Genomic DNA, 19,638 nt, shown 5'->3' with positions numbered 1-19,638 from the left:
GGCTGCGTTAGACAGGCTGGGACCTCCCAAAGGCCTGTGGGGAAGTCTGGGGACACCTAGGGCCACCTGGCCTGACTCCATGGCTTCCTGGTTATGAGTTAGCAGGGGTGTCTTGGCTTGGTGACTGGGAAGACAGACACACAGCACAGGGAACAAGATTCTCTTCCTGAGCAGTAGCAGCGGGAACAGGCCTGCCTGGAGGGCCTACCGGTCCTTAGTAGAAATGAGCTGCAGGCGACAAAGGGAAGAAGTTTCTGTTGTTGGCAATGGCCCTCTTTGTATATGAAGACCCCTGGCCCTGGCATTCTGAGCCATGAAGGCGGGCAGAGCACCCAATTGTCTTCTCTCCTTCTTCCCTCTGGCCTCCCGCCTCTCTGGCCAACCTCGCGGTGGGTCCCCAGCGGTCCAACTGCCGCTGCCCTGCTTGGGACTTAGGCACTGGGGGCGTACGGACTCCGGGGCGGCGGCCGGGAGGAAATGCGGGGCCTGTCCCGGCGCGTTGAGGAAGTTGCCCAAAATGAGGAAGCCCCACGAGCTCGGCGGCTGAGGAGACTCCGGCAGCAGGAGGAGTGAGCAGGAGCCCCAGGCCTCGCGCTGCTCCCAGAGAGCCCCAGGAACGCGCCCACCCTGCGCTCAACTCCCTCAGCTCATCCTTGAACTTGGACCCCGCGCCGCCCCGCCCTTGGCTCACCTGCGCCGGTAGGTGTGGCGCGCGCGCTCTCCACTGGGGCGCGGGGACGCGGGGACTCGGAGCCCTGGGCTCCAGGGGACTGGGGAAGGCGGCGAGTGTGGGATGCAGCTGTGCGTCCACTCGGCGGGTTTCTGGGTGTCCGGGCGCATTGGCGGGACACTCGGAGCCCTTGCCCTCTGAAAAAGGAGGGAAAATTGATGTAGGTAAGTGGTGCCCGTTTTTTTCCTAAACCTAGATCCTATCAGGGCCGGCTCCTGTACTGGGAGGCAGGCCTGGGCCAGGGGACTGTCCGGGGATCCGGGGCTCTAGGTGCCGCCGCCGCGCAAACTGTGCGGAAGCAGGCGGTCCTGGGAAACACGAGCGGGAATCCGTAGGCACGGAGAAACTGGGTCTCCGAAAGAACACATTCTTGTGGCCAGAATGGTCTGGAAAATTCCACAGTGTTTATTGTGACTTAGTGTACCTGCAGAAGTTTTGTATAAACTATATTTCTTATACGACAGAAAGGGAGAGCAGTTGTATAAAACACATGAAACTTTAGTAACTACTACTCAAATTTAAAATGATTACTCCTTCGGAATATTGTCATGAAACAGTAGCTTATTTGGCCAGTGAGTGATTTGGAGAGCAGTAAAGTTTTATACAGTAAAATGGAAATTTGAGGAACTTTTTTGGTGTGTTTGAATGTTCAGGAAAAGAAAGACAGTTATTGGAGAATTTAGAGTTTAAATGTTTGTATGTTGAAAACAGCCTTGCAGATTATTTTAATGAGTTGGCCTGACTCGCCAAAGATTTCATTGAACCCCAGTAAAACTGTTGGCTGGAGCATTTCAGTATGTAGTCGAGAGTTGAAGATGTCAGACATTTGAATTTTATAATAAAAAAAATCATGTGATGACGGAAATTTTGTGGAAGAAATGGAATTAACTCTACTGTCTGCTTTCTTTGTTTTGGTGAGAACATATTTATAGTATTACACAGGTAGCATTTGTATAAAATGCAATTAAATTCATTAATGCCCCACTCACTCCCTGCCCCTCGTGCATGGATATATTTGTATTTGAACTAAAAGAATTAAATACTTGTAAAGCATTAGGTGTTTTAAGTGAGGAATCTGTTCAAATTATTATGTCAAATCATTTCGTTCAATCATCATCATTCTTTTGATGTGCTCAGAAAAATTTTGTAGTAAAATAGAAATTGTTTCGTATTCTGTACGTTTGTAGTGCCTGGATATGAAGACTTATATAAATAGTCTTAATTAGAATGTTTTTTAATGTTTTAAGCTAGTATAAAAATTAGGTGTGTACCTAATTTTAGGTGTTGCCTTTTCTGAGGGATGAAATTGGCAGGGAGATCATTTTGTTGCTAGATTTGTATTTAAGAAATAATGCCTTAGCCTTCCTTAGGATCATATTAATATTCTAAGTACAGGTCTGATTTCTCTGTTTTAAAACCAAAGACTTCTTAGTAGGACATCACTTAGGCAGCACATTGCATGTTCATAATCATTATTCAAGACCTTTGTGCTCAGATATGTTTTGGAATTCAGGGTTTTTCAGAATTTAAAATTCAAAGTTAGAGTCTGAATTTCACCATTGAAAAAGACATTTCTCAGAATTTAGAAAGGTACGTGTGCATACTGACACCTAGCACTCCAATACAGTGTCCTGTAACCCCACACAATTGTTTCTGCACCTATACTGTGAATGATCTCACTAGGTAGAATAATAAAAACTATGTGTCAGTTTAGGGCAGGTGTGGTCACTAAAAGAAGTTTCCAAAAATTACTGAAAAACTTGTTTTTCAGAGCTCTTTGGAGTTGGGGTGAAGGACTGAATCTGTATTGGACTCCCTCAAGCTACTGTTTGATTTTGAAAGCAAATTGTTTTTCTACTGCCCAATAACTCACTTTCCAGTAATTAGATGGGCAGTTTCCCCTTTTCAAAGAGTCTGAAATAGCAGGGCTTCACTGAATTTTTTATGATAACCGTCACAAAACATGAATCCTGCAAATTAAATAGGATGTTTTATCCTGACCGATGTACTTTTGAACAGCAAAATTTCTGATAGTCCAGGACTGTACAGCAAAATACAGTAGTTTTTCAGAGAAAGGGTATTATTATGTCCAGCTGTAGTATGCCCTGGGAAGAAATACTGTCTTCTATTCACTGTGCAGGTGACTCTGTCTGTCATCTGTACCTAAGGAATGAATGGCAGGGCACTTTTTAAAGTCTGAGCTAAGTTTTGCTTTTTCAACTTTAACTGTAATGGATTTTTTTCTAACTACACCCTAATTTATTTCTTCTCTCCTGGTTTGCAAATTTTAACATTTTCTTCCACTTTTGGAATGGTTTAGCTGTAAATGAGTGGAGAAAAAAATTAGGAATTTAGGCCATTGGGGAGAATTTTTCTTAAATGTCTACATACTTTATTTTTTTAAGAGCAATTAAATTCAAAAGGTAGAGTTTTAAAAGGAGATTGGCATTAAACTCCCTGACACGTCTTATCATCTTATTTTCTACTTTGATTTGAGCCAGTCGGCTTCTTTTCACTTGGAAAGATTTTTTTAACTGAGGAATTGTAGGAAGATTTTAAAAATAAAACTAGCTGATTACATTTTAAAGAAAAAGTTTATTCATTTTAAGATTATATTATTAGGAAAAATTTTATTAGCTTACAACTTTGTCTGACAAAATTATCTTGTATCAATTTGAATTTTTTGCCCTTAATGATTAATTATGTAAGTTTTGCCCTATGAGTCTTGAAAGGTGGTTGAATTGAAATCTTAAGTGTAACCACATTCAGCCAAGGTAATAGATACCGGTAGAAAGAATATTTAGTTTATGTTGCAGCAGACTTAACAAATCAAAAATTACCCTTTCTTGATTCTTTTATTTCTCGAAGAAGCCATATATTTATTTTTGGACACTACCAAAAGCCGATGATGAGAGGAGGAAGGTAGGAGATCTATAATATTGGTGATGCCTTGACGGCAAGGAGGGTGCACTGAAAGCTTTGTGGTAGGCAGTGTCTGGTGAACAACATCCTCTGTCTTGTGGGTACCTAGCTCTGAAACTGGAGTCCTTGCTCCTTAAGCTGGTAACAATAGGGGGGAACTGCTGTGCTGGAACACTGGAGGGTAGCATGGGTGCCAGAGGGTGCTGGGCTTTCAGACTGGTGTGCTGTGTGGGAGAGGCCCTAGTCTGAGCAGGCAGCAGGCAGCAGGGTCTGCCGGGAGTGCAGCCTGGTGTCAGGGTCAGTGGGACCAGGTCCGGAGGCAGTCACTGGTGGAGTGTAGAGGATGGAATAGGGCCTGAAGGCCGCAGAGGTTCAGGAAAGGCCTGAGTGTTGGTTTGTTTATTTAGACTCTGAGTGGCTACAAAGAGCATTGGAATGTCCAACACCTGACATTCAGCTTTCTCACTCCATCTGTTTGTCTTAATTGATAAGTTCTCATTCTGTCCTGGCCAGTTTGATTGATTTAATTTATTAAGTCCATCCATTTCTGTTGAGTTGTCATGGAAGTGCTTTGGTATGACCAGAATTAATTTTTCTTTTTATTTAATCTTAATTGAGGATAATATTTTCCTATCCTGTAGTATTGCTCACCCAAAGCAATCTTTTTCATTTTTATTGCTATTTCACCTTATTTTTTATAGTATGCTTATTTGCTTTTGTTTGGCTCTGTCTGTTATACACCATGTCTGGTGACTTCCTACTCTGAGAAATGAGCCTCTGTCTTTCCTAAACTGCCCGCCACCCAGGATAATCATTCTAGAATGTGGGTTAGGGTCTACTTAGTGCTTATTTTATTGTGATGATGTTTACTTCTAAAGTGAGGTATATAATGTAGGTACGTTTTTTTGTCCCCCTTGTGATTTTTCCCAGGGTAAATTCTTGTTCTGGTTTGTGTGTGTGTGTGTGTGTGTGTGTGTGTGTGTTTCAGTGGGCCCTGTGCCTATTACAATTGTCTTCCCAACTCTGAGACTAAGCTAAAACTCCTCTTGACTCAATAACCCACTGAATCAGATATACCAAGCAACCTATCAGTTGCACTTTTCTTTGTTTTTTCTTTTTCTGGAACACTCCATTTTCTTGTTCCAGTTTGACAGTTTTTCTTCAGCCTCACTGCATAAACACTAATAACTGAAGCATGGTTTGGAGAGTTGAAAATACATTCCTGCAAATTGCTTATCAGACCCTTTGCTTTATCTTTTGGGGTCTTAACACACCTCTTACTAACATTCATATACATTGTGCCTGTTGTAAATCCATTGTCTCAATTATTGAAAATGTTTTCCCAAACTTATTATCTCCATGGTTATTTATTTATTTGTAGTGGAGATTTTTTATAATTTCTTCTATCAGAACTTTTTAAATGGCATCTCCATTTAAAACCAGTCTGAATATTACCTCTGTATTTGATCTGACACTGATGTTTTATGATCTGATTGTACATTCCTTGGGAATGGTAAGTCCAGGGCTTTCATCAGATGGCTGGCCCAGACGTCCTTGATTCCTGAACAGGTGCTGTGCATTTTCAGTGGTGTTGCTCAGGGAACTCAAGTAAGTGAAATCCTGGACAGAATAAAGTTGCATACAAAGGGTAACCACGGATAATGCAATGGGATTATTCAGAGCTGTTGTGCACGTGATATGCATGGAGGGGCATATGTCTGTGTTCTTGCACACCTTCATGGCTATGGGGTGCATTGGTTCTTGGATAATCTTGGGACCAGAGGTCCATAAGTCCACTTTTAGAAATACCAGGTGACTCTCTGCTGCCCTTTTACAAAGATTCTCAGGCTTTGCTTGGGTAGAGGCAGAATACTGTGGTTAATTTTATCTTAAATGCTAAGAATATTTTAATCATTTGATTGCTTAACGCCTCAAAGTCACAGTTACTTTGTATTTGTATTGACAGTGGTTGAGAGGAGGGGTCTGAGTCCTCACTGGGTTTAAATCCCATTCTGTATTTTAAAGCCACTTTTAGTCTCCATTGATGGAGACAGTCACAGAAAGCTTCACTGTGATGCGTAGTGGAGATCACGTGTGTAGCGCCCATACCTGGCCTGTAGTTAGAACTGACATAACTGCCACAGCCTCTCTCAGGTGGGTGGCTCTCGGAATCTGCCTCTGCAGTCTTGGATGGAAGCTAATAGTAGAACTCCCAAGCAGATCATAGATGAGTATGCATCATTTCTAAAAAAGTTAGTTTCTCTGACCTCCAAGGTAAGAGAACTTTCTATCATTTTCTTTTTGAAAAATGTTAAACTACATAACTGATGCATGAGTCTGGGTCCACTGGTGAAGACTTCAGATATGACAGGCAGCAGTAACAGCCTCTTGGACCATCCCTCTTAGCTCCAGCCCACCCCACCATAGGGGGCACTTATTCATCCTATGTATATACATGTGTAACTTCAGAAGGGGCAACCTTCCAAGTGTGTGTGTATGTCTTCTTAAATATCATTCTGCAGCTTTATTTTATTTTATTAAATTTATTTTTCTTTTATTGATTCTAGAGAGGGGAAGGGAGGGAGAAAGAGAGGGAGAGAAATATCTTGGTTGCCTCTTGCATGCACCCTGACTGGGGGCCAAACCCACAACCCAGGCATGTGTTCTGATCTAGAATCAAACCCTCTGCCTTTCGATTTTCAGAATGATGCCCAACCAACTGAGCTACATAGGCCAGGACACAACTTGCTTTTGTTAATCGACAGAAAAAAAATCATGCCAAGGTTGGGGGAGCCCTTCTTATCAGTGATCATTGTGTTTTATTTCATAGAATGGAAACTGTCATTTACTGATAGACATTTAGGGGGTTTTCCCTAACTTCGATATTATAGGCAGAACTTTAGTGATTGTACTTCTTTAATTCTTTCCCTCTCTTCTACCCTTCACATGGGTTTCATGAAACCATCAGCTTAATTTTTCTTTCAAGAAAGATCTTCAGCCCTATCTTCTTATTCAGTGCATCTGTTCTTTTACATTTTGGCAATCAGGTGGTTAATTTACAGGGAATGTGATTCATTTTTAATTTTAATGATATATTAGTCTTCTGGTTTTTGTTGCTGTCTCCAGTGCAGACATTATCTTGCTGCTCCCTGACCTCTGTCCCTTTGACACCTCCTCATCCTCTTGTTCGGTATTGTTCCTTCATGGGCTTAGCTTTCCTGGGCTGCTTGGGATTTCACTCCCAGGCCAGGGCTGCTCTTTTTTTTTGGGGGGGGGGAGCAGGGGGCTAGGAGTTGGTCTTTTAAGGCTGTATCTGTTGTGTGGCCCATTAAAGAGGAGGCAGGTGAGATGTGCACAGGGCAGCATGAGCCAGTAACCAGTATGTGGGAACAGGGCCTCTGCTTTCTGTTCTTTGCAGAACTAGCCATGCCCTGCCTTTGTACAAGAAGGTCTTCCCAAAGAGGGACTTCTGTTGCTCTTAGGGGTGCCCACAGCTAAGGGTTTGGAGAGGGATTGGCTATTCCTCCCTCACCCTGCCCACCCCACCCCGGGCCTCTGTCCTCTCCAGGGTCTCTCCTGCCTCACAGCTGTCCCCCTGCCCATATGTGGGCTGTGCTTTCCCTCTTCAGTTTGAGACCATCTTGCTTTGTGTCTTTCAAGAACTGTGATAGTTTCCAATGTACTAGTGATGTGCTTCCTTTGCTCCCCTAAGTGGTATGGATTTATATTCTGTGCTGTTGTTTTTATTGCTATTTCTTTTCATTCTCTGCATTTATAGCTGCTGCATATGCTTAAAGCGGAAGTCCACCACTTCCTTTTTTTTTTTTAGCAACACCAATCAGCTGATGGTTGTAGCTGTGTGAAGGAAGTGACAAATGAGGGGGGAGAAGAGCTTGCTGGAACAGGGGTGGATCCCAGGATTGGGGCTTCTCTGGTCTTCTCTGTTGCCCTGGGAGCTGGGCAGAAAGTATGTCTAAGGAGAGGACATCATTGTCAAGTCCATTCAGATTTTTAGAAATCACCAGTGCAAAGTCATTAATTTCATAGGATCATGTTTAAGGATGCATGCAATGTTAGAAGTTAGAAGTGATCTAGGAACCATTTCATCCAACCTGAATATTGCTGTTAGTTGAGGCCTCACACTGAGGTGTTTCTAATTCAGAGCCAGAATGCAAACCCACTATAATAAAGAGTGAAAAAAGGTCTGCTGCCATGCTTAGTGCTGAGGAGATTTAAAGTCATATGAGTGGACATGGGGAAGCCGAGGGCAGCACGAGGCCAGCACGAGGCCACGAGCATAGTGGGTTGTGTCAGTCTCACTCTTCAACCAGTAGTCCTAGAAAACATAATGTATCTTTATAGCTTTGTGTTGAAAAATTAAGCCAATTCAATAGGAATTGGACAAAAAAAAATCCAAATCCATAAGAGGTTACTATGACAACATCACTTCAACACAAATTGAGCTAACTTCCAGAATGCACAGAGTACTGTGGGAAGCTAGTGCCAAGCATGCACTGAGCCACCCGCAGAGAGCACAGCTGTCCTCTGTCCTCCGCACAGCAGACTGTCATGTCTGTGCTTTCCTTGCAACTGGGAAGAAGTGCTGCTCTCTGCATACACCTCTGTCCCAGAGTTGGCGGGGGGAGGGGAAGTACAAGGTGCCCTTACGGGTTGCAGTAGGGCAGAGGAAGAATGACAGTTTGAAATTGATTTCCATTCTGTTGCAGAAACAGTTGTGATACAGGTGGAATTTCAACAATTTATTGTTTCACAGTCCTGGAGGCTGGAAGTTTGAGAGCAAGGTATCAGAAGGGTTAGGTACCTGAGGACTCTGTTTGGCTTATAGATGGTGTCTTCATATGGTCATCCCTCTGTGTATGTGTGTTTTATCCTAATTACCCCTTTTTATAAGGACAGCAATCATATGAATTAGGGCCCACCCTAATGACCTCATTTTAACTTAATCACCTCTGTAAAAGCCCTGTTTCCAGAGTCCCATGCTGACTCAATGGGGTTAGGGCTCAAACATATGGATTTGGGGAATATGATGACCCAGCCCACCACTGGTGGTTACATGGGGTCTGGTTCTCCCTATGGTGGCCTCATTGTGCACAACGGAGACCTGTCTAGGCCAGCTGAAGTGAGTGTCAGATGGTTTGTTGTAAACAACAAACAAAACTAAGCAAATTAAAATGCCTATGATACAATATTTTCTACTTTAGATTGAAAAAATTGTAAAGAAACTTATGAGAACACCCAGAGAAAAAAGTGGAAATAGGAATGATAAGGAAAGACAAATTCTACAAGATGCTGTGGCAAAGCAATAGTGTATATATATACCTGGAAAATATTGCAAGGCAAGGATGCCATTTCCCAGCAGTCAAGGAAGACAGAATGAGTTATTATTAATTAATGGTCTTGGGAAAACTGGCTAATGATTTGGAAAAAATAAAACGTTGCTCTTTATACCAAAATAAATTCCAAGTTGAACAAGGAAGAAAAGTAAAACTGAAGTCATAAAGGTTTTAAAAGAAAACTTAGGTGAGTTTTTAAATACTTGTGGGGTGAGGAAGGACTTTCTGAATATGATAGAAAATATGAAACCCTAATAGAAAAAAATTGATGAGTGTGACTTACTAAGATTTTAAGCAAATACCCATACAAATGAAAAATATATATAAATAAGTGGGGAAAAACTATAAGACATATTTAGTTTTAATGTCTGTTGTAAAGTATCAGTAGATTTAATATGCAGTGAGTTCCTTCAAATCAGTGAGAAAAATAAACACAGTACAATAGAAAAATCAATCAAGGACACCGACAAGCAGTTGAAAATGGCAGGTCAACCTCAAGTGCATGGACATGCCCTACTTCCCTGCAGGTGAAGGTTTGCTATGTGACAAGATGTGGAGAAAGGCATACTTGGACCTGTGGTCAGAGACTGACCCAGCTGATGGGCCAAATCTTCTGAAATTTATGATGCTCTCAGTGCTTTGACTCAATAATTTGTCTTTTAGGAACTTATTACACATATAAGCAACATGTGGACACAGTAATTCATTGCAACATTTTATTTTGTAATAGCAATAAAAAGAAGAAAGGAAAAAGAAATACATGTCAGCAGGGGGACTGTGAAATAAACTATGGTATGTCCATACATTGAAATCCTACATGGTCTTTTTAAAAGTGTGCAGTGTTGCCCCTGGCCGGTGTGGCTCAGTGGTTTGAGTGACAACCTGTGACACAAAGGGTCACTGGTTTGAATCCCAGTCAGGGCACATACCTGGGTTGCAGGCCAGGTCTCCATTATGGGATGTGTGAAAGGCAACCACGCATTGATGTTTCTCTCTGTCTCTTTCTCCCTCCCTCCCTCTCTGTCTAAAAATAAAAATAAATAAAATCTTTTAAAAAATTAAAGTATACAGTCTTTATGAACCAAAATATAGAGATATCCAAGTTATAGTCAGTTAAAAAGCAAGATGTATATTTTTAAAAACACATACATGCTCTTAATGATGTAGGCTACAGTGAATGTTATCTACTACATACAGATGCAGGTCTGCCTATACAGCTGTGTGTGTGTGTGTGTGTGTGTGTGTGTGTGTGAATATGCAGAGAGATCTGGAAGCAAAAGCATAAAACTGCGAGCAGCAATTGAGAGAACAATGGAGTTGATTTAGAGAAAAAGGTGAAATATACATTTTTATTCAGCACATAGAAGTTTGTAGTGATCATAATAAAATAAGAATCTTTGGCCCTGGCTGGCATAGTTCAGTGGATTGAGCATGGGCTGGGAACCAAAGCGTCCCAGGTTTGATTCCCAGCCAGGGTACATTCCTGGGTTGCAGGCCATAACCCCCAGCAACCGCACATTGATGTTTCTCTCTCTCTCTCTCTCCCTCCCTTCCCTCTCTAAAAAATCTTTAAAATAAATAAATAAATAAAATAAGAATCTTTGCTTGAGGTGGGGAGAGTATGTAGGATGAGACAAGGAAGAGAACTAATTTAGAACAAGGCATCCATCATGGCTATTGGGACCATTTTGTCTCTGAGCAAGGACTTCAGCTTAGAGAAGGTAGGTGACTTGTCTAGAGTTGTACAGCCAGGTTCTTCAGCTTGACTGCACATGGCCATCCCCCATGCTGCTCTCACCCAGTAGTGCACAGGCTGCCTCCCCAGATTCTGATGTGGTCTGGTCTGTAGCCTGCCTTTGAACTTTAATTAAGACTTCTCACCACCTCCCCCACTAAGTGGAGCCACCAATGTTAAGAACCGGTGGTTTAGAACTATTTAGTAGAGTTTTCTGGCACACAAGCTCATCTTTAAAGCCTAACAGAATTTCCACCAAATTTGGATTTATTGGTATGCTGGTTTTAGTGGCAGCTGCACGTGCCCTTAATTGCAAAGACTCTGGGTGTGTTAGAAGTTAGAGTGGGGTGTGTGTGTGAGAGAGAGAGGAAGAGAGAGAAGACAGAGATTGAGAGAGGGAGAGAAGGATCTCAGATGTTTTTATGTTGTGGACTCTCTGTCCCTTGGGCACTTGTATTCATGAGGTCAGGAGCCTGTGGAAGTTTCAGAGGAAGACTGCTGAGTGAGAACGACCATGGGTTCTCATACATGCTGTGAGACCTACAGGAGATGAATGAATGTAAAATGATCCCAGAACAAGAACATGTGTACTGGTCTGATAGAGAAACCCACCTGTAACATTTTCTATACAAGGTCATTGAATGGTTTCCATCTTTAAGAATAGTGTTTAGCATTTTTCCACTGTACATATTTTCTGCCAGTTTGTGGTCTGTTTCATGTGGGCTCTTTCCCATAAGGACAAACACAGCTTCAGGCTGAGAGCAGGGCAGTGGTTTCTCGGTGTATGTGGCTTGGCTTTTGGCCCGTAGGGACTGCAGCAAATGGTGACCTCAGGGCCATTTTGAGATGCTCTGTAGCTGTGTACTCCCTGGTTCTGACTCTGTCTACACACACACACACACACACACACACACACAAGCACCATATAGCCCTCACATGAGGAGCCCCAGGGCTCACCCATGCACCTGCATTTATCCTTTGTAATAAAAACTTTTAGGAGCAGGGCCTTGACTTACAAATGTCTAGTTCCAAAAAGTGGCTCTAAAGCCTCTCTCTGGGTGTGGCATAGGTGGCAGGAGAAAACCTGGCACATAGCTCTGGATTCCATCATTTGTTGAAAGGGCTTAGGCTCTGGCAGCCTCACCAGCACAAAGAGGCTCCAAATACCTGCCTCTGGGGTTCATGGAGCTCAGAGACATACTGAGCAAAGCACTGAGCCAATTGGCAGGCAAAGAACAGGCCCCTGCAAGATGGCCATGATTAGCTGCAGTAGGTCAAAGAATGAAAGAACCTCTGCTTACCTTGGGGTTGAAAAAACAAGTGATTTAGGGACAAGACGATTTTAGAAGACTTAGTAGGAGGGTCACAGAAGCAGTGGCGCTTACCCAATAGTGTCACTTGACTCTGAAGCAAATCTATTCCTAATGATGCATTTGAGAACTCTGCTAAGTTTTAACAAGCAACACGTAGGGAGTGCTTTCCTCAGCCATCTCCTCTCTGTTTTTGAACATGGACCCCCTCCCCAGGGGTCATGGCATCACTGTTACCCTGAAGCACTGAAACAATTTGTGACATTATTTTGGCCCTGGTCATGAACTTTTAAATGTGCAGATGGAAACTATGGTGTAGAAACTGTGTGCTCCCTGCCTCCATGGTGGTGCCTGTTTCATACATGTTGGCACTCTTAAAGTTCCTTCCTTGTATTTCAATAATTCAAATGTAATTTGGATACAATAAATGGGGTGGTTGTAGTAGAATGTGTCTTCTTAATAAAAAGCAAACCTAAGACCTCCACATTTGGCCCAAATAGGAGACATGTCCAGAAAGGAGAGGTGTCTGGACCACACAGCCTGTTCCTTGGGCGACTTTGTCCACCTATAGCCCCATCACATTGGTCCTGCTCCACCTCTTACACCTGGCCCAGGCGAAGCCAGGGACCTTTTCCCAGTTTCCCTGCCAAGAATCTAGTACTGTGATGTATCGTCACCAGCCACATGTGGTAATCTACGTTCAAGTGCTTAAAATGAAATAAAATTTAAAATTCATTTCTCAGTCACACTAACCACATTTTGAGGGCAGCAGAGAACAAGCATTTCGGTCATTGCAGCACTGTATGTGGGACAGACCCAGATGGCATGTTGTACTGGAGCCACACTTGGTACATCTTGGGGAGTCAGGGAGGGAAGCCAGCTTCTACCCCTTCCCCCTTTTCTAACTTAATGCCACTGTGATCACATCATAACGCTTGCCACTTGTCTACCATGTGGACCCTACGTGCTTCTATTTCCTTAAGGGGATCTGACCATAGGAAGTGATGGCAGTTCTCTGAGTTTTGTCTACAGGATCTGGCGTGGCCCTTTCACCCTCACCATAGTGCCAGTCTCCTACTCAGCATGACAGTGTCACACACACATGCACTGTTACAGTCTAACTCCCTGACAGAAACTGAAATGGTTCCAGATTTTTGCCCTGGAGCAGTCTAATGGGAGCCCAAGCTTGGAGCTCACTAGTTTACATATCCCCGGGTTTAGCACACTTGGTTCAGTATGGCTTCAGAAAAAATAAATTAGTTTTTGTTCAAGAGGATTTAGAGGTAACAGAGAAACCTCAGTACTTACTCATTTCTCTTCATGTCCAGAGTAATTTTTGCCAAATATTTGGGATCCGAGATTCTATCCATTTAAAAGAAAGACCTGAAGAGGGAACATGTCCCTCATTAAGGTAAAATGAAGAAGGTGTAATGCTTATTACTTGACCACGTCTATTATTTCAAATACAAGAGAACAAGACTTTCGTTTCTGGGAATGTGTGCCATGTGCTCATTGGAGAACCCTGGGAGCAACAGAACATGAGGGGATGAGAGGCAGGTGCATCTGTGAGAGGCAGGAACACCTGAGGAGCCTGTGGCTGGAAGATGATACAGTGGTCCTGTCCCCTTGGCTGGAACCCTTGCTTCTCATTCTGGGCAGTGTGTGAGAAATACAGTTTGCTGTCTCTGGAATTCTGGCACTGCTAAATTTGAGGAAAGATAAAGTACCACAGAGAGCAGGTGGAAGGTTTGAGAGTTACAGAACTTCCTTTCATGACTCATCCTGACATCAGGAAGTGGAGTAATACATGTGTTCTTCCTTCAGGAGACCTCAGGCATGTGCTGTCAGCCTAAGGACATGGGCAGGGCCCTCCACCTGAGTTACTGTGTTAGAAAAATCAGAATGGCTAAAAATTAGTGTGTTCAGGGATTGGTGTTTAACTACAAGTGTTTTCTTGAATTATGGCTTTAATATTACTTCCTTCAATTTCTATGTAAAATTTCAAACTCTTCACTCTGTCATTTCCCTCAGTCACTACTGCCTATGTTGCTGCCCATAGTGGTCAGCTCTGTTGGATGCATTTGAGTCCCTAGACCTTCACTGCAGAGGCAGCTGTGCTAGAGCAGTTATTCTGCATCTGGGCTGCAGGCAGGTATCAGTGGAAAGCTTTAAAAATACTGAGGTCTGATCCTACCTCACTGTTTTTAAAGGCAAGAACAAGGGGAGGTGGGGAATGGAGACAATTGTACTGAATAACAATAAAAAATGTGAAAAAGAAAAAATGAAAAAAATAAAATAACTGAGGTCTGGACCTCGCCCTATAGGTTTTGAGTAAGTTTGGCACAGGACCCTGTCACCAGTACTTTAAAAAAATCAAAGCACTGCATGATTCTAACCTGTAGCAAGGGTGGAGAATCACTGTTCTGGTCTAGAGTTTTCCTTTTTTTTGTCATGAATTCAGTTGATGATGAAAGCAGTCACTGTTAACAATTTTATGTGTAGAGAAAACACTTGGGAGCAGGCCAGGCCTGGTGTCTGATGTTTCAGAAGCACCTGGAGTGATTTTGAAGCAGGTGTCCAGGTGTGATAAAACCCTGCTTTGGTCTGATTCTCTTGTAGATCAAAACTACTGGCCACAGTTGTTTTGGTCAGAACGCTGAGTTATGTGCACACCAGCTATCTGCACACACCCCTGTGGGGATGCCACTGTCTGCTGGCTTGGCTCCTAGAGAAGAGAATCCAGGAGAAAATTCCTCTTTTACTTCTGGACATTTAATTGTAACTCTGAATATATGTTCCACTCCTTTACTTAAATTCCCTACTTTATGGATATCCATCTTGTGTAGTTTGGATCTCTTTTGTCCTAATATTTTTCTGTTGAATTCTTTCACTCTTTGTTAATTCCATTTCATTTTCTCAAGCTACTCCATCTTGTCCACCAGGTTCTTCACAGTCTGATGTCTGTGCTCTTTTGCTATTGAATTAACACTGTCATTTCTTTCCTATTTTGTTTCCTGATCTCCACCAGTTTATTTCTGATGGCTTTTCTTGCCTCTCCCTGTTATCCCCTAACTTCTATATCTGTAGTTGGAGCTATTGTTTAACAAAGCGACTACTGTCTTAAAAGTTCTTGATTCCATGCTATGTGGGTGGTCTTGATGTCATCTGCCTCTTGAAATGGTTTTCTGGAGAATATGTTTTATGTGCTGTATGTTTCTCCTATTGCCTCTCTCCTTTTATCTAGTGTAATTGTAGACTTGCTGTAGGTTCCTCATATTGGAAATGACTCATGTTAGGGAGCAGCCCAAAATATTCTAATCTTACATACAGTGTTTTCCTCATTTTTACTAATGCTAAGTGTGTGTGTGACACAGAGAGAATTTGTTGGATATTTATTTCTTCCCAGGAGGCTCCTAGCCATTTAAAATCTCCTCTCTACCTTCAAGAAAATGTTGGCTTCCCCCTGGCTGGCGTAGCTCAGTGGATTGAGCACGGGCTGTGAACCAAAGCATCACAGGTTCAATTCCCAGTCAGGGCACATGCCTGGGTTGCAGGCCACAACCCCCAGCAACTGCACATTAATGTTTCTCCCTCTCTCTCTCTCTTCTTCCCTCCCTTTCCTCTCTAAAAATAAATAAAATCTTTAAAAAAATATAAAAAGAAAATGTTGGCTTCCCCACTGCTGTGTGGAGCCCTCAGCTCTGCAGACTTTGAGGTCTGCAGCTGCTCCCCTCTTTGACCATCTTCTCTAAGGATCTTCACATTCCCAGGTCCAGCCTTTGCTGCATTTGGCTCTGTTCACTGTAGGTTTCGGGTTAGAGGTATTATTAGTCCCACAGCAATTCTCTTTCCTATTCTCACAGTGGGTGATTTCATAGAAAATGGGATTGTGAAAACTTTACTTTGTCAACACCCAAGCTATATGATATTTTGATATTTATTTTACAGAGTAACTTAGAGTCTTTGGTATTTTTCTTGAACAGCTAAGTGTCTGCAGGAATAATTAAGAACAAACAAGGACAAAACAACTCCAAAATAGCCAAAAAAATTCATACATCTCTCAGCCTCTTTGATCACCCTGGCCAAGCTGGGCCATGTTGTTAGCTGTTTCTCCATTCTGTTCAGCTCGTTGGTTTATTGTTGCCTCCCGCAAGCCAGGACGGGGTTGAGTGCTGGGGTCATACCAGTACTCAACACCCTTCCCTGAACTCGAGTTGTTCACGGTCTGGTTGAAAGAAAGAGTAGGAGCCCAGCACCACATCTTGATCAAATGTAACTTCATTTACTCTTCACAACCAACTTCTTTGGAACAAAATTTTTCAAGTGCAGAAAGCAGTACCACACGTAATTAACAGATATTGCATTTTTCCATATTTGCCCATAGTTCTTCTAAAAGAAGAACAATCCAAATAAAGCAGAAGCTGTACCCTTTCTGTGAAGAGTAACTTGTCAAGTCCAGAGACCTGGTGAGAGCAGGTCTGAGCTTCATGGTTAGGCCCCTTTGGGTGCAAAGGTTATGTATTCTCTTATTTCATAAATAAAACCTGTATTTCTGAGAGTACCAAAAAGCATTTTGTTAGAGACTAAGCAAGCATGATGAGACATGGTTATCAAGAGCCAAGGTCAACTGAGATTTGAATTTTCCAACATTAGTACCTATTCACCATTATTGTATTGATTTTTATAATAACCTGTACTTTCCCATCGTGTTTGTTTGTGACCAATAAGACCCCATGTGAATATTCTTAATATCACTCAAAATAGCTAAATTATGAATCTAAGATCTATATTTAGCACTTTCATGTAAGATAGTGTCCAGTCTGCCCTTAGTATTTATGCATCTGTATTGTGAATTTGCTTAGTCACTAGAGTTGATGTGAGATTGCATCAGTCCTCATGGTCCTCAATTGGACCTCAGTGGATGTGCACAGAACAGCAAAACACCTGAGTCACCAGGTGTGCATATGCCCAGCTGAGGGGGGACACTAGGATGCTCTGCCCCGTGTTCTTTTCATGTCAACTGAGTGCCACATTTGTCAAATTTGTGTGCTTTTTGTTGGTGATTTTGCTGTTTAAAATTGCCCAAAGGTATAGGATTGTACAAAGTGCTGCTCAGGGTTCTTAAGTGAAGAAGGCTGTGATGTGCCTTATGGAGAAACTGTATTAGATAAGCTTCATCATCCACGAGTTACAGTGCTATTAGCCATAAATTCGATGTTAATTAAAGAACAGTACATATTAAGTAAGTGTCTTTAAACAGAAGCACACATAAAAAGATGTTATGAATTGATTGGTTGATGAAATGTTGTAACCAGAGGCTCTCAGGAACCTAACCCTTTATTTTCCTAAGAAGCAATGTTTCAGTATTTACTAATTCAGTGTTCAGGACAGCATTATAGAACCTAATTATCACAAATAATGAGAATTGACTCTTTTTTTTATTTCTCATACAAAGCAAAGAAATAATTTTAAAATAAAGTTAAATTTGAGTCTTTTATGAGACATGGCCTTGAAACAAATTAACTATTTTATAACACAGTGCAAATCTCTTAGCCTTGCATTTCACATTAATTAATTAAATTGGCAGATTTTTCTTGAGTTCTTACTTTGTGCTTGACACTGTTCTGGTACCAAGAGGACATCAGTGAACAGGTGCAGAGGTCAAATCACAGGCATCAGATTAAGAGCAGTATCCTCACTTGATATTTCTGTTTAATTGTGGTACCAAGCCCAGTGAATTCTGTAAGAATCTTCTAATTCTCACACAAGTGTTTTTCTTATGAAAGAATAATTTTTAATAGCCCATATTCCTAAATATTTTTCTACTAAACAGAGAGTGATTTGATGGCAGGTATACTTCCAACTTCACAAGTGGAGACTGATCATGTAATATAATATGCCCCTACCAGGAGGTCCCCAGAGCTCACAGTATTCAGACCTCCAGGTCATCACAACTCATATTTGGCCCAGACTGACTCAGAAGGCTGTTGGGCAGGAGCCCCTTCTGTACAGCAGGCTGACAGCAAGCATTTCCTTCAGTGGTTCTTTATTGCATGAGACAGTACAGGTGCGAAGGGACAAGTGCACACTGGGAGTGCTCCCAGGTTGCCAGTTTTTTAACACAGTTGAAGCAGGGCTTCCATGTCTCATCGGAAATAGTCCCAAAGCCTTGATTTTTATCAGATATTTATGGTTCCTTCAGTCCAGATGCAATTTGTAAATGAGGGGCCATTTCTGTCATAACCAATGTTGCCTGACAGAAAGCAGTGCCACATAGCTAGGATGAAGGGCAGGGCATCCTCTGGTTGGGCCAGCACCTGCTCCTTCCTGGAAATGTGGAACCCAAGCCATGCTTGTAAAGAGGCATGGATGTCCTCTGCAAGGTAAAATACTGGTCATTTTAGCAGTTGGAGATTTTAGTGAACATAATACTTTAGATAATGTCATTAACAACAGAGAATGTTTTCCCTAAGGCTCTGTGTTTTCAAAGTTTCTTACACACTATTCTTTGATCATCTCTGTTGCTCATTGTGCTTGGGGGGTTGGAACTAGGGTTGGTGTTCACCCCCACTTCTTCAATAGAGTCCATAAAGCACAGTGTCTTTGTTGCTCATTGGGCCCTGCTGCCTGCAGTTAATGTGCCTGTGAACTCACTCGGGGCTCTCATGCAATCAGAGCAGTGACCAGTGGAGACCTTTAAAGCTCATATTATGTAGGGTGAGTTTTATGCTTTGTTTTTATATTTTTACATAAAAAGAACTTACATTTCTCATAGTGAATATTTTCTAATATTCAGGTAGATAGAATTGTGTAATGACTAAGCATATAGTTATGACTTAGATGGTTTTTAAGTGAATCACAGATATCATAAAATTTCACCCCTTGAACACCTCAATATACTTCTCTTTAAAAAAGACATTATAAGAATACAGTTTTCCCACCTGACAGAATTCTCATCAAGAGACTTGTAATTATGGGCCAATCTCTGAGCCTGCTTGAAGCAGCTAAATCGAAGAGGCTGGTGAGTGTGTGGACCTGCTCTCCCATGGTGAGCTGCTGAGAAAATCTATGTGACGGGTCTCTCAGCCAAAGAGTGAGAGTGTGCACTGAGTGATCACCATGCCTGTCACTGCCTACCCAGGGCATTAATCAGGTGCCAGGCAACTTGCTGTGAGCCCTTCAGGAGGCTTGGTCAGGGAATACCACACCACTGTTTGAGGTGGGCCTTACCATAACCTTCATTTTGCAGATGAAGAAACTGAGGTTCAGCTATACGGCTAGGTGCAGAAGAATCTGTGTTTGTACCAAGGGAGTCTGTCTGGAGCTGTGACTCATGACCATAGCACAGACCACCTCTCAGATTTCACACACACAGCTTTCTGTAACTACAAGAAGGTTCTGCCTAAAATGAGGCATGGAAAATGTACCTTCCCCTTGAGATGAAGAGAAAAGTGAACAATTGCCTCCACAGCACCAGGCCCAGAATTTGTAGAGTCGTTATAGCTTTCTGGGTTTAGACCTCAAATTTTGTTAAAGGCTGTGCATAGGGAAAGAAGACAGTAAGACCTATAGTCTCTTCATAATTTG

At 42.2% G+C, this 19,638-nt stretch overlaps 1 protein-coding gene across 4 annotated transcripts in view; it reads left to right on the top strand.

Annotated features, from left to right (window-relative positions):
- The first annotated feature begins 442 nt into the window (after positions 1–442).
- SYK (spleen associated tyrosine kinase) overlaps positions 443–19,638 on the top strand; it is an 89,606-nt gene continuing 70,410 nt past the window's right edge. The window contains exon 1 of one of the 4 annotated variants that reach the window (XM_036021437.1): positions 443–699. The gene's annotated coding sequence lies outside the window, so the exon portion shown is untranslated. Of the gene's footprint in view, positions 895–19,638 lie in introns of all 4 variants that reach the window. The other 3 variants (XM_028531510.2, XM_036021436.1, XM_036021438.1) reach the window with 3 other exon arrangements.

This window comes from Phyllostomus discolor, chromosome 3 (genome assembly GCF_004126475.2).
Source record: "Phyllostomus discolor isolate MPI-MPIP mPhyDis1 chromosome 3, mPhyDis1.pri.v3, whole genome shotgun sequence".
In the NCBI taxonomy this organism is placed as follows: Eukaryota; Metazoa; Chordata; class Mammalia; order Chiroptera; family Phyllostomidae; genus Phyllostomus; species Phyllostomus discolor.
The sequence above is the reverse complement of the archived record's forward strand: the minus strand, read 5'-3'. Positions and strand labels throughout refer to the sequence as shown.